This window comes from Apium graveolens, chromosome 3 (genome assembly GCF_009905375.1).
Source record: "Apium graveolens cultivar Ventura chromosome 3, ASM990537v1, whole genome shotgun sequence".
In the NCBI taxonomy this organism is placed as follows: Eukaryota; Viridiplantae; Streptophyta; class Magnoliopsida; order Apiales; family Apiaceae; genus Apium; species Apium graveolens.
The window spans coordinates 239,544,331-239,560,817 of NC_133649.1; the positions used below are offsets into that span (position 1 = coordinate 239,544,331).

The 16,487-nt window shown below is 40.2% G+C and overlaps 1 non-coding gene across 1 annotated transcript; it reads left to right on the top strand.

The window, feature by feature from the left end:
* The first annotated feature begins 6,961 nt into the window (after positions 1-6,961).
* Positions 6,962-7,068, top strand: LOC141715541 (small nucleolar RNA R71). Its single transcript, XR_012572300.1, has one exon. It is a non-coding gene; the product is annotated as a small nucleolar RNA R71 (small nucleolar RNA).
* The last annotated feature ends 9,419 nt before the right edge of the window (positions 7,069-16,487 follow it).

Consider the following 16,487-nt stretch of genomic DNA (forward strand, 5'->3'; position numbering starts at 1 on the left):
GCAATATCAACCCTGAAAAGGCTTCATACCCGGAACCACCCGGCTATAAACCCAATCCGGGTTGGGGGAAATATTAACAGCCCGGATTAAAAGTCAGGATCCGGATTGCGTATGAAAGCAAGAAATTTCAGATGGATTATCCTACCCGGACCAGAAGGAAAGCAATCATTTTTTAAAATGCAAGGGGAGTAAAAGGAAATAGAAGTGAAATTTAAAGCAGAATCCGGATTGCCATCAACCCGGAATAAATTGAAATATTATAATTAGTTCAAATCCAAATACGGAAATCAGAAATCCTAAGAAACAGGAATTACATGGGCAAGGCCCGAAAAGCTTAACAAAGCTGTAACATATCTAAAGGAAACTAGGACTAGGACCGTTATAAGGTTCCGGTTCCCCCTTACCATGTTCAACAGCTGCCTTGGCTACCAGGAATTCTTGGATAAAGTTGTCCCAGGAGGCTAGGGGATCGGTCTTGATGTGCCGTTCAACAACAACCCAGGACCTGCGAACCTCGGGCACCCCGGCTTGGGCTATCTCAAGGTCGTAAACATCACTGGCCTTGAACTCAGCAATTATAGCTTCCCTGTTTAAGTTCTCCTTAGCAGCCAGGTCAGCTTTCAGCTTCTCTACTTCTTCAGCAAGGCCATCAGCCCGGGCCTTTTCTTCCTCAAGCTGGCTCTTCAACCCGGACTCCACGGTCTGGAATCCTTCCCGAGCTTCGTCCAGTTCATCTTTGAGGTTGTCGGCCCAGATCCTTTCATCTCTTGTCCTGTTATCAGCCTCCCGGACCTCAGTGAAAGCTATATCCGAGCAGATGGATATGGCACTCCCAACCTGGAAGAAGAAAAAGAAGAGGATAAAAACCAAGTAGGGGGGGCACAATCCAAACGTAAAACGATAAAAAAACGTAAAACTCACCTGACCCCATTGCCCGATCACCCTCTTAAAAGCTGCTGCCATACTGGAACCCTCCACTTCGTCCCAATCCTCTTCTGAGGGGATGCTTGACATGAATCCGTCTAGGTCTACCAGGGACTTGGTCCCAATCTTCACCGGATCCCCTCCCGGACCCTTTCCCTATGAATCGCAGATGACCCGGTTCGAAATAGCAGCTTTACCCCGGGGAGGCTTACCCGGGACCGACTTCCTCTTCTTTGAAGGAGGGGCCTCCTCTTCAGAAATTTCCTGAAAATCCTGATCTTCAGGAAACGGCACGTTGACCGGATCGGCCACATTCCCTGGGGAAGAAGATTCGGCTCCCCCCTCAGCATCTGCAGACCCGGATCTGGATCCGGGAGCTCCCTTAGAAGTCTTATAAGCCAAGCCCAAGGAGTTGAAAGCAGCAGCATAAGTGGAAGAAGACATTATTGCTCTAAAGGAAGGATTGTAATGTGGCAAACCTGCAAAAGAGAGAAAACAACCAAGTCAAAACAAGAATATTAAATACTCCGAATTAAGTGAGCAAAACAGAAAGATGCATAAGGCCAAGATCCGGATCAACAATCAAAGCAAGAGACCCGGATCGAAGGCAATCACTTTATCTAAACAAATTACAAGGCATGTAAGGCCAAGATCCAGACCAACAAGCAAAGCAATAAACCCGGATCAAGGGCTAGCAAATAAGGCCATGACCCGGATTGACAAGCAAAGAAAGACACCCGAATCAAAGGCAAGCATCTCATCCAAACAAATTAAGTCGGAAAAAAAATGAAAAAAAACTCGAATCGGTGTACAACTTACAGCCGAGTTGGAACAGCAACTTGTGATTCATAAACGTATTCCGGGTCGGCTGAAACCCAAGGCAGCCACATAATCTCTTAATCTGTATAACGGCCTCCCCTTCTAGGATCACAGGATTGAACTTGGCCTAGATGCCCCCTAGGGTGAAGTAAGGCAGAAAAGCTAGGTCAAAACCCTTCAACATTATTAATTCCCCGTTCCAGTGCTTTAGGGAAGTCTGATGCATAACCGGTTTGGCTATACCCGGACCATAACCGCACTCCACAGCCCGGAACCAGAGTTCATAAAAGGGTTTCTGGCTGGATTTTGAGAGGTAGAAGATTTGGTGGAAAAGCTTAAAGGTGGGCAAGAGTCCGAATTTTTTGCAGTATGCTATAAACCAAGTCATCGATTTTATGCCATTCAGGGTGATTTGCATCGGAGAAATCTTATAAACATATTTACAGAGGTGCTTAACAAAAATATGGCAACGAGGACTCCACCCGGACCGTAAATGCTCTAGCCATACCGGGACGAACCCATCCGAGTGGCGGTGGTAAATCCTCTCGTGAGGTTCCGGCCATCTCCAAGCAATATCAGGAGTTAGCTGGAATGCGTCCCAGATCGCTACATCAATGTCAGCCGGATCGGCCTCTGCATAAAAATCCTTAAGCTAGTAGTGGTCCCGACTAATCAGAAACGTAGAAAAAGCTTCCTCCAAGGCCCCCTGATCATAAACCCCGGGGTGACCATGCTCATGCTTCTCATATCTAACCCGGCCGTAGTAGATACGTTTCTTAAACTCGGTCGATTTCCTGACAAAATGGTATTTTATATTGGTCCAACGGCCCTCGAGGGTAAAGAGGACCGAGTTCTCCGGAAGCCTCTTGAACCGGAAGCTCGTAATTGTTTCAACGGATCCGGACCCCTTCTTCACCATCTCGCCCCAGGTCTGTTCTCTTCCAGAAGAATCCAGACCACTCTCCTCTCCAGAAAAGGTTGGGTAGCAATTAAAGACTCTCCTAGCCCGCTTCTTGGTCCGGACCATATACCTATTGAAATGAAGGTCAGTTAGTCTGGGCCCTACAGATTTTATTTGTTTTGCTAAGCGTTCAGATCAAGTAAGTTATGTTAATTTTACCATAACCTAATGATCGGGACCACCAATGCAAGTCCAACCCAGAAAAACATCAATGATCCGGATCATCTTAGCTATAAGCCAAAAATCATAAAATTCACGGACCCATATCCAGATGGAAAGTACTCGGATCCGGATCCACAGCAGCCAAAAACAAATTGAAAACCACAAGTCATGCAATTCTACCCAACTACCTACCACGAATCCGGGTCTTGTACCCCCTACCCGGATCAAAGTCAAAACCCTTAACCACAAACAACTATGCCAAGAATCAATCAGCAAAATCTATGCTTTTCATATGTACATACATTCATTTTACAGAAAAAAACACCAAGAACAGCCCCCAAATAACCCCAGAAAATCGAACAAAAAACAAACCAAATACGCCCAAAAACCCTCAGATCTAAACATGCATAGTGAAAAACAGTCATATCAAAAACAAAACACAACAAAAACATTGATCCGTGAAGAAGAATACAAATCGATTCATTTAAAATTCGGTGAAAACCGAAGTGACTCGAAGAGAAATATGATAAATACAAAGACGGAGAGAGAGAGAGAGGCTTACAAGTTAATCGGAAGCGAACGGAGAACCACGGTGACACAGCAGCGGACAAATCCAACGGCGAACGCAGCCCTTCGAAAGATCTCGAGAAAAAGAGAGAAAAAACAAATGACAGTTCGGTTATTTGTGAGAAAGAAAAAGAAATGAGAAAGGGGTGCAGCCTTTTATAGGCATAAATAGGAGCAGAATAGTCTCTGCCACGTTGTAGGACATGATTGGCCCATGAGGTAGTTACAGAAATACTCAAAAGCAAAAATATATATATAATTTATACATTTAAACACATTTACACCCCACAATGATTATGGACCGGTTTTCTAGGGAGTAACTGCTGAAATTTCAAATTCATTGGAGGGAAAAATCTGAAAAGCGTTACAAATCCCCGACTTTTCAGATTCCATAGCCCACTACCCGGACCAAAGCCCATAATCCAAAACAACTGTGAACCGGGTGCAGATTTGGGAGCGGAAATTCATCAAGGTCAATCCGGATTGGTATCCACTACACCGGATCCAGATTGGGGGCAATAAAGGAGCAGAAATTTTTCTAAAGCAACATTCTTCTACCCGAATCTGGATTGGTATCTACTACACCAGATCCGGATTGGGGGGCAACCAGGAGAGGAAATTTTAATCAAGATTCTTCTACCTTAATCCGGATTGGTATCTACTACACCAGATCTGGATTGGGGGGCAACACAGGAGCAAAAATTTTACTAAAGCATCGAATCTTCTACCTTAATCTGGATTGGTATCCGTTACACCAGATCCGGATTGGGGGGCAACCAGAAGAAGAAATTTTTCTCCTAAAACAACAGCTATGAGAAAATACTCTACTCCCTCATCCAGAGAATCTGCATAAGGGAGTGGGGGTAAATGATAGGGTACGGACAACCTGGACAGGGCCCAACCCGGATCTAAGGGGTATCAGGCTCAATTGATAGACCAAGACCCCCCTCTCCCAGAACAGTCAAGTGGAGAGACAAATCCTAGGACCAACCTATGACATGGATCATCTCCCAACCCGGGTCCAGCCCACGACCTGGATCGCCTGCCTACCAGGATCCTGCCCATGACCCGGATCATCTGCCTACCTGGATCCGGCCCTTAACCCGGATCATCTGCCTACCTGGATCCGGCCCAGGACCAAGATCACCATGAGGGGGGTCCCAGCAAGCACATGCACACTCCACAACCCGCAAGGTAGGGTACGCGGGCATGTGACGATGAGATCTGTCAACAACCAACATATCAGACAAGTGCGGCGCGTGTCAGAAGGCCGTTAGGACACCCTGAAGGTGGTCCTCCCCTGGACACGTGTAAGCAATCCACCCAAGTCAGGCGTCCTCTGCCCCCAAGATCTAACGGCCCTGATCTAGAGGTAACAACCCCTAAACCCTACCTTTGGGCTATATATACCCCCAAGGGTGAAGGGTTTAGGGATTAGAAAAATATTCATACTTTTGCACACTCACTCTCTCACATCCATATACACACATAACAACCTTTCTATTATATACATACATCTTCATCTTCTCCAAAAACCCTATTCTTATTCTTACACTGGAGGCGCCGTGGGAGCCAAACCCCCCTTCCGGTGTTGTTTTGCAGATACCCAACCAGCGGCTACGCCTTATTAACACCCAGAAGATCCAGGAACGGCGTCGGGCGGAGCAGCCCTGCTCACTAGAGTTATCAGGGCCTTCTGAGCCATGGAACAACCTGCGCTTATCTGAGTTCAGAGTCTCTGTCTTCACAGGGACATGCCTGGCTTGGGAAAGAGGACAGGAGAGTCTAAAAGCATCAAGTCTTCATTACCGAAGATATATATGTTCACCTCATCAGCTTGAGCGAATGATAGAATTGATTTAGTCCTGCCTGATAATGGGAAACACATGAAACATTAGAACTGAGATAATGTAACGTCGATGATGCAGGTAATATAACATGTAAAGTGGTGGCAAGTATGTAAGAGCATATGCAACGCTGGGGTTACTTCCCTGCCCATCCACTGACAGAAATTGGACACATCGGCCCGAAGTGGGTTTTAAAAAAAGTGACTTTAACTCATCCAATGCAAAACTCAGTTTCCATATTTTGTAGGACCCCTTATATTAATGTTATAATATATATTTAGTAAAATGATTTCATAATTTGATTTTAAATTTACATTAGTAATGTTAAAATTGTAACAACTACATTAAAGTGATTAATTTTTTTTAAAAAGCTATAAAAACATTCCAATAATTAAAATGCATCATATTATTAAAAATCATGAAATAAAAAACAACATACAAGACAATATTAAATTTTAAACATTATAATAAAAAATTAACTATTCTCGTATAAATGCGAGATATGCTCAACGAAGTCATTTTGTAGCTGACGATGTGCCCGTCTATCACGACCCTGCAAACTATTTTGAATATACGTTTCATACGGGACCGAAGGTTCTTTGCCTAAATTTGGTTGCGATAAGCCATTTGTTGCATCATCATAAGTTGGTAATGGACCAAATTGAGTGGCATATGTGTATCTTTCGTCTTCAACAATCATATTATGAATTATGATGCATGCTCTCATGATTTTCCGAAGATCTTCTTTGTCCCAAAAGCGTGTCGGACCACGTACAATTACAAAATGGGACTGTAACACACCAAATGCCCGTTCAACATCTTTTCGTTGGCTTTCTTAAAATTTTGAAAATAATTTTGTTTTTTCACCTTGTGGTCGTGGTATCAGTTTAACGAATGTTGCCCATTCAGGATATATTCCATCTCTTAATTAATATCCCATATTATAATTTTTTTAGAAGTAAAGAGTGTAAATAATAGTGGCTTGGGGATTGGTATTTATAGGAGAAAAGAAAGTTACCGTTTATATGTACGTTAATATTACAACGTTAATTTATTAACGTCCAATGCAGCAGGTGGGCACAACTTTTAACAAAAGTGAATGAAAAATAATAATAATAAATTGAACTGTACCAGCCCGGGGAAGAAGGACTGGACCAGTTTTTTTACTTACTCCAATGTTATCCAGTGCCACAATCTGGTGGACAGGTCATTTCACGGATCCCCAGATTCAAAGCAGCCTCGCGCTGCACATGCTCTAAGAGACTATATGAATGCATACACGTGACAAGTATGGGGTATATAAGCATGAAAGTTGCTCAGAAACTGAGTTGATTCACTAGATATAACACATTGCTCCATCGCATGCGAACCTGAACACAACTCACAAACATTGGTTATCTGATTAACACCATAGTTAGCCAGAGAATTGATCTTCATAGACAACGTCGTTGGTTGAGCAGTGATAGTCGTAGTTGTATCCACTTCAAGAAATCCTGCTACCTTGCCCCGTGGCAATCTATGGGTTGGATACTGATATTCATTAGCAACGATTAGTTCAATTAGACCTTAAGCTTCCTCATAGCTTTTTGCCCATAATGCTCCACCTGATGCTGCATCAAGCATAGTTCTAGACTGTGCTCCCAAACCATTGTAAAAACAATTGATGATCATCCAATTAGGAAGGCCATGATGAGGACACTTCCTAAGCATCTCCTTGTAGCTCTCCCAAGCTTCACATGGAGTTTCTCCCGATTTCTGTGCAAATTGAGTAAGAGCATTCCTGAGTGCAGCTGTCTTCCCCATAGGGAAGAATTTAGTAATAAACTTCTGACGAAGTTCCTCCCAAGTGGTGATAGAACCTGCTGGTAGAGAGTGTAATCAGCTCTTAGCCTTTTCCCTCAGAGAGAATGGCAATAGTCTCAATTTCACTGCATCCTCAGACACACCATTGAACCTGAAGGTGTCGCAGATCTCTGTGAAATCCCTGATGTGCGTATTGGGATCTTCCGTTGGAGCACCCCCAAACTGAACTAAGTTCTGCACCATTTAAATTATTCCAGGCTTGATCTCGAAGGTATTAGCTGCGATCACTGGCCTGACAATGCTAGATTGAATGTCATTGATCTTAGGTTGAGAAAAATCCATCAACGCTTTCGTTGGTGATGTTGGATCTCCCATTGTAATGAGTACCTAAAACACAACAAGTAAACCGTGAAAGTAAAAGAATCCGAGTCAGTAAATTTTAACGACCACTGATGTCAAGCACATAAACTAAAAATTAACACCGATTCCCCGGCAGCGGCTCCAAAAACTTGTTAGTACGAAAACACGCGCTAAAATTCACGCAAGTATACGCGTTCGCAAGTAGTATAAAATATAAATCAGATTCATTCCCACAGAGACTGGTTTAGGTTAAGTTCAATTTATGCACCAATGCAACAATGTATGGTTATCGCTCAATGTTATGACAGATAACAAATTGGGTTTTGATTAAACTAAGAGATTATACTAAATAACATTAACTAAGAGAATTGAGGTTAAATTACTTATATGAGACGAACATGGGGTTCTAACTTCATTAAATACTTCATTCAAAGTCATTGTTCTTAACTTTAGCATGCAATGGTGATGACAACTAATTAGATAACATGAAACTAGTAAACGCCAACTTTCTTTGTACGAATACCCTACCACCAGACATCCACAAAAGAGATAGAAGCTGAATAGACACCAATTATGCTGAGACCCTATATGTCTATAGAATTTGACAACATAAAGGTTTAATAAACAAGTTATCTATCGTGATTACATAGGTCAAGTAAGATGGTTAAAATTACCTATGGATCATGCATAATAATTATACATGAACATATGCTATCATGGCAAGTTCTAGACCTCTATATTCACTGTCGCTTCATTATAGATTAATACGCTATCTTATATGTTAGCTACGCACATAAGACGAATAAGCACAACCAATACAAGGATATTAATCAATCACCACACACCAAGATATTGAAACAAATTAACTATAGAAATCCATAAGTAAATCCGTTATAACCCCACGATAATGATTAGTTCATAACCGAACTCATCGTCACCATGGGTTCCAATGAAAGTATGATAATAAATAATGTAAGAGTACTAGGGTTCAAAGACAAATCGAAAAAAAGAATCCAAGTATCAACTATATTAAAGAAAATAAAAGTCTTCTTCTCTGTAGCCTTCTCGTGCTGTCTAAGTCTTCTTATTGCTCTCCCCTTGCTCCTTAGCGTTAAAAACATCTTTTTATTGATACAGATAGGCTCTTGGATGAGCAAGACTCTTAACATCTTCAATTTATATTAAAATTAGGATTCTGGGGAAAAAATCGGGGCGGGGCGGCCGCGCTGATTGCGGGGAGGCCGCGCTGTTTTGGCAGAAAGTCAGCGCGGGCGCGCTGGTTTTGGAGGCGGCCACGCCTGATTTCTGGACTTTTTTGCAGTTTCTTTTTTTGGCCATATCTTGAGTTCTACTCGTCAGAATTAGGCGATTCAACTGCCCACGCGAAGCTAAATAGATTCTATATAATTTGGAAATGGCCTTGACTTCAGATTCTTGGCTCTTTTCAAACTAATGCATGTAATGCAAAAATACAAAAACACATTAAACATACCAGATACTTGAGTCCAAAACACCAATTTAAGCATGAAATGAAGCGTTCCGAGTAGATATAAAATCCAGTTATTACACCCCCAAACTTGAATCGATGTTTGTCCTCAAGCATAAACAGACTCAAATCTATAAAAGAAACCTAATGCATGAATGCAACTACGTGAGTGCAACTAAATGATAATGCACTTGATCCCCTCAGAATAACCATAACCTAATGAATAAGACGATGCCTCTAAGAATGCAATGACTCAAAACAGAGCTCGAATAAATCCCACAACCCAAATCACAAACCAAAAACGTGTGTGTGGGATGCTTAATAGATATACTCTCGATACTAGATCAATGACCGTAACTTATCTTTTATCAAAACAATCACAAGTCTATAACTAAAATAGACGTTAAACGCATAATGACTCACAACACCTCCTTTCTACTAGAGTTATACAAGGATTCATGCTATTATTGAACATATAACAAAGATGCTTACTTGACCGTGCAATGAATGAGGTCCCAAAAGACTTATGCAATAATACCCATGTAGCGAGCGCTAGGTTAGCGGATCCCAGACTATCAAAAGCCTTAGGTCACTAGGCACAAAGTCCCCTAGAACTTAATAACTCGAGTATTAAAGAGTCACTCTTGATCAATTATGCACAAACACACATATTATTTACTTTCTTCTCTTTTTTTCTCTTTTCTTTTTTTTCCCATTTTTTCCAACCATTTCTGAATGAGTGCGTTTCGCTCCATCTCATTCAACCCTAGACTACTCATAAAAATATGAGTCGGCTACTAGCCATTTGACGCCTAGCAATATTCACAACTAGCAATAAAATCCAAGTTTTTCTCCAGATTAAAATTCAGTGTTGTTTTGCCATTCAGAGAATACCAAAAATTCTAGATATAAACAAGTGATTAAATCTCAAAAAATAAACAAATATGATCATGATCTAGCTCAAAAGCAATCCTATAAGACTTGTGAATTTTTTTTATGCCTGCAAATCAATTCAATAGACTTAAACAACCCTCTATTCGTCATCACCACACTCAAATTAACATCGGCTAATCAATCAGAAATAGCTCAACAGAAGGGATCATGTTATATGCATGCACATATAGAAGTGATTAAATCTCAACAAATAAACAAGTATGATCATGATCTAGCTCAAAAGCAATCCTATAAGGCTTGTGACCTTTCCAGACCTCAAGGTGGTGGCGTTCAACTGTTCGATAACTTCCCTCTTTCCTGGATTGGCTTTTGTATCACTAGGAAGCATTCCTGATGGCCGATTCAATAAGGCGTTAGCAATTTGGTCTATTTAGTTCTCCGGAGTCTTGAAAGAAACAGCCTGGCTTTTGTTAGTGTATACTGAAAATATTTATTTGAAGTATGTACATTTATTTCTGGCCAGTTTATTTGAGAATCATTTGAATGTTTACATGTTGTCTAATATTATATATTGTGAACAATCTAGTATCAAATGGGATACAGAATATTAGATTGTTAAATACGGTTATATAATATAATAAGGTTCACAGCACAGGTGGTGTTGGACAATCCACTGGTATGGCTGTAGTATTATTTAGATTAGTTTATATTGACTAATAAATAATGCTAGTATACTTTGTGTATACTGAACAGGATCAAATTTAGAATTGTTCCCTTAATACTGATTAAGAAGGAGAACTAAGATTCTATGTTATTATTAATGCTTAGGTTCTTAATCCGGAAATAGTAATTGACACGTGTATATTATTTACATGCTTTGATTTATATATGAAATAATCCTTTTGAATTATATCATTATATTTTGGGTGATGGAATTATATACATGGTGGATATTATTTATTGAAGGAATCCATGTCCTGATAATATTCGGGTTAATGATGTCCCCTTGAAAGCTCAAAAAGATTTAATTATGTGAAACCCTGCAGGTGGAATTTATTCTGGCATAATTAAATAAAGGTTGAGTGGATGATCAAGGATAAAAGATATTAATTAAATAAATTATCAGTAATTTATTTAATTAATGGACATATGATATTTTAAACATGGGGAATTTAATAAGCAAATAATATTGGAACCGAATTAATTAAATTACGGTATTAGGAAAGGTAGTGCAAATATTAATTCTTTCGTGGATTGAATTAATATTTAATTACATTGGGCTAGGCTCAAGATGTAATTAGAAGGCCCAACCTAATTATCCATGGTCCCTATTGTAGCCTATATATATTCTTATTCTCTTCTTGCTTGGCAATTGTGTGAAAACATATTGTAGCCACCAAGGAGCAAGAAGAGAGGATAACTTGAGAAGACGGAGGCCACACTTCGCTCAAGGGAATTTGGGAATACAATAGAAGAGCGTGGAATCAATCATTAACAAGGTAATCCTCTTTTCGTAATCTTTATCGTAAAACGTAGTAACACCCTAAGTCTGTGGTTCCCAACAAGTGCTATCAGAGCTATGGTTATAACGGTCCATAACAATCTCAGATGGGCTCCAGAAGTGACCTAGGAAGAGGCATATGGGCTTTCCCCAGAATGGGCTCAAGGAAAAGGCAGGTGGGCCTTCCAGTATGGGCCTAGGGGGAGCAGATAGCCAGATGGACTTCCAGTATGGGTCAAGGGAGAGTCCGATCACATTGAAGGAGGCAGAATCGACAGGTGTCGGGCCCGATGTGTGAGGGGGAGATTGTTAGGAGTTGTCCCACATCGTTTGTGGGAAGGGTAGATTGCTAGAATATTAGCAGCCAGATAACTGCAATTAGTATGAGGCCTTTTGGGAGTTGCCCAAAACCAAAACCGTGAGGGCTCGGCCCAGACCGGACAATATCATAATAATGTGGAGTTAGGCCTGCTCAGCAAGCCCAACAAGTGGTATCAGAGCCTGGTAATGGGTTCTACGTTTTATGATATAATGTCCATGTCGTAATTATATATGCGTGTATATAGTGTTTTGCTTGTATTGTTTTTGATGCAGGTTGTTAATCCACTATTATGGCCATGTATATTTTAATTATGTGTTTGGATCCCACGTGGTTTAATCGTGGTTAATTTTTGTTTTGGTTTCCACGTGGTTTAATCGTGGTTGTAATTTACACGAGGGTTGATCGTGTTAGAATAGATTTTACAAAATTAGTTCTGTATTAGATCTATTTTTTTTGTAATTGTTCCGGGTAGTTTGTAATAGTGATGTGCGATCGGAAATCAATTTCGGTAGTTTTTTGTTCCGCTGTGCGATTACAAGGGGCTGCTGTTGATGTTTGGATCGAACAAAATCAAAACAAAACTCACAGAAAAGCAACAAGCGCGCGCGCGCTGCGGCTACTGGGGCCGCTGCGGCGGCTGGGGCCGCTGGGGCCGCCGCGGCAGCTGGGGCTGCTGGGGGCGTCGGGGCGCGCTTGGGGCAGATTTTTTTTTTGAGAGCTGGATTTTTTTTCAAGGACCATAATAATGGAAAATTTATATTAATTTTTTCCATTAAATTTTAATTATTGCTTTAATTTATTGATTATGTGTGTCATTAATTATGTGTGTAATTCTTTTAAAATTGCATGTTTAACTTAATTAGGACGACATGGACATAAATTTTATTTATTACTTTAATTAAATGTTATATGTTGCTAAAATTATGTGTGTATTTTGAATGCATGATTAGACATAATTATAACAACATAGGGCCCCATTTAATTTTAAAATTCCTCAATTTTAATAAAAAAAAATTCTAAGTGGGAGAGGGAATTAATATGAAATTAAATCCCATGGTCTCCATTATTGGTTGTAGGTAATTTAACATAAAGACGAATATAAATTATATATACGTCACCCATCGTGGCATGTAATTTATGGTGTCTAGAATGTTATAGAAATTACTAGAACAAACTTCTTAAATTAATAAATTTTGAAAGGAATAAATACGGATTTTCTTTATTTCTCATTTGCGGCGATTTTGTCAAAAACGGGTTCATCGAACTTGTAAGGCTGTGGGTTTTAAGCGAGACCGATGTGACTCCTCCACTACCTGGAAATCAAACCATTGATGAATATTGAATTGAAGTATTCTATTCAAGGTAAAATTACGAATATTGGAAGGTATACACGCCACCCATCGTGGCGTACCAAGTTCCATAGATTTCAAATAATTTAAGATTTGATGATGGTATACACTTAGCTATGAAAAATAATATAGTCCACCCCAACGTGGCATATTGTTTAGTAATAGGACCGAAGTAACATTTAAACAAAATTAGGTGGTATACATGTCACACATCGTGGCGTACCAGAAGCTTATGGTGTTTAGATGTTAGTGCATTAAATTTTAATAATTGTTACAGGAATCAATAGATCTTAATAATTAATGCACCCTTATTTATGTGATGTTTTTATGCATAATTCTCAAGATAAAATGGGCTTTTAATCCACTATTCACCATACTTAAGGATAACAAACTTACCGGACCTAACTATATTGAATGGAAACGAAATTTGGACATTGTGTTGACTGCTGAGGAGTACAAGTTTTGCACTTATGAACCCAAGCCTGAACAGCCTGCTGCTGATGCTCCTGAAGATGAGAAAGAGTATTATAAACGGTGGATTAAGGCTGATGAGATGTCGCGATGTTACATTCTGGCAGCAATGTCGGGTGTTTTGCAGCATCAGTCTATGGCCACTGCTTCGGATATGCTCTTTAATCTCAAGGAACTTTTTGGAGATCAGAATAGGGCTGCTAGGCAAGTAGCCATGAAGGCTTTAATGAACACTCAGATGGCTGAAGGCACACCTGTAAGGGATCATGTTCTCAAGATGATGTCGCATCTGAATGAGATAGAGATCCTTGGTGCTGAACTTGACGGGGAAACCCAGATTGACATTATCCTTATGAGCTTGTCCAAGAGTTTTGAGCAGTTCCGCTTGAATTACAACATGAACAAGAGGAAGTATAGTCTCGCGGAGCTGCTGACAGAACTTCAGGCAGCTGAAGGATTATTTCGGCAGAGTGTTCAAGTGAATGTGGCTGAGAAAGGTTCTTCCTCTAAGCCGAAAGGTATTAAGAAGAAGAAAAAGGCTCAGACACAGAAAGCTGTGAAGGCAGTGGGAGTTCAGGGTGGTGTGAAAAAGCCTAAGGGAAAGTGCTTCAGATGCAAACAGTCAGGTCACTGGAAACAGGATTGTCCTCTTCCTAAGAAGATAAACAATACTGGTATGTCTCTTTCTCTAGTTACAGAAACATTTATAGCGGCTATATCTACGAGCACTTGGTGTGTAGATACAGGAGCCACTGATCATGTTTGTAATTCTATGCAGGGGTTCCAACTATCCAGAATGCTTAGAGATGGTGAGATATACGTGTTCATGGGAGATGCTACGAAAGTAGTAGTAGTTGCAGTAGGAGTTATTCATTTATGTTTTGGTTCTGATAGGATTTTGGTTTTGAACAATTGTCTTTATGTACCTTCTTTAGAAGGAATTTAATTTCGGTTTCTAAACTTGCTTTGGATGGTTATAATGTTTGTTTGGATCGTAATGTTTCTATTATGATGAATAAACGAATTATATGTTCTGGTACATTGCAAGACAATTTGTATATAATTAATCCTAGTCAACCTGCACTGCAACTGCAATTTAGGGAATTGAACAACACATCTTCTAACTCTACTAAAAGAAAGGAACCTTCTAGTTTGAACCAAACATATCTTTGGCACTTGAGATTAGGTCATATTAACTTGAGGAGGATTCAAAGACTGGTAGTAGACGGTCCTTTAAGCTCATTGGCAGTGGAGCCATTTCCAGTTTGTGAATCCTGCTTGGAAGGTAAAATGACTAATAGGCCTTTCAAGGCAAAGGGGAATAGAGCCAAACAAGTATTAGAATTGGTTCACTCTGATTTATGTGGACCCATGAATATCCAAGTAAGAGGTGGTTATGAATATTTCGTCACTTTCATTGATGATTATTCTAGATATGGGTACGTTTATTTGTTGCGCCGTAAGTCTGAGTGCTTTGATAAGTTCAAAGAGTACAAAGCTAAAACGGAGAAGCGACTTAATAAAAGTATCAAGTCACTACGATCAGATCGTGGTGGCGAATACTTGCTTGGAGAATTTAGGGAATATTTATCAGAAAATGGGATAGAATCCCAGTTAACTGCACCAGGCACACCCCAGCAGAACGGTGTAGCAGAGAGAAGGAACCAGACTCTTTTAGAGAGTGTTAGATCGATGATGAGTTATTCGGATTTACCCAAGTCGTTTTGGGGACATGCCTTAGAGACAGCAGCTTATCTTCTGAACTTAGTACCTTCTAAGTCGGTTCCTAAAACCCCCTTAGAATTGTGGACCGGGGATAAACCGAGTCTAAGACATATTCGAATATGGGGTTGTCCAGCACATGTGCTGAACAAGAACGCGACTAAGTTAGAATCTCATACAGAAGTAAAGTTGTTTATAGGCTACCCCAAGGGAACGAAAGGATATTTATTTTATAGTCCGAAGAATCGGGATGTCATTGTTAGCACCAATGCAAGATTCTTGGAGGAGGACTATATAATGAATCACAAACCCATGAGTAGTGTCATTTTAGAGGACTAGTGGGAGGGACAAATAATACCCATGAAGCTATAGTACAAGTAGAACAACCATAACATAATGTACAACATGTCACTAATACCGCACCAGTGCCTCGTCGTAGTGGGAGGGTTGTTCAACAGCCTGATAGATTCATGTTTTTGGGAGAGTCTTCAGACTTGGTCCCTGGTGAACATGATGATGATCCCCGTACATACGAAGAGGCAGTACAAGACAAAGATGCAGATCTTTGGCAAAAGGCGATGGAATCTGAGATAGAATCAATGTATTCTAATCAGGTCTGGGAGCTCGTGGAACCACCCAAAGGTATAAAACCTATTGGATGTAAGTGGATCTACAAGAAAAAGAGGGGATTAGATAAAAAGGTGAAAGCCTGGAAAGCAAGACTTGTTGCGAAAGGGTATACTCAGAAAGAAGGTATCGATTATGAGGAAACCTTTTCACCGGTAGTCATGCTTAAGTCAATCCGTATTCTTTTATCTATAGCAGCTCATCTCGATTATGAGATTTGGCAAATGGATGTCAAGACAGCTTTTCTTAATGGAAGTCTTGAAGAAACCATCTATATACAGCAACCAAAAGGATTCATTAAGGAAGGCCAAGAGCATCTGGTATGTAAGCTTAACAGGTCTATTTATGGACTTAAACAAGCTTCTAGAGACTGGAATATTCGTTTTGATCAGACAGTCCAGTCATATGGATTTGATCAAAGTCCAAGCGAATCGTGCGTGTATAAGAGAAGTGAAGGTAATGCAGTGGTTTTTCTAGTACTATATGTAGATGATATTTTACTCATTGGAAACAATGTTGAGATGTTGTCATCAGTAAATGCATGGTTGTTCAAACAATTTGACATGAAGGACTTAGGTGAAGCGGCATACATCCTTGGGATCAAAGTTATAAGGGATCGCAAGAAAAGGATGTTGGCTTTATCTCAAGAGCCCTACATTGATGAAGTATTAG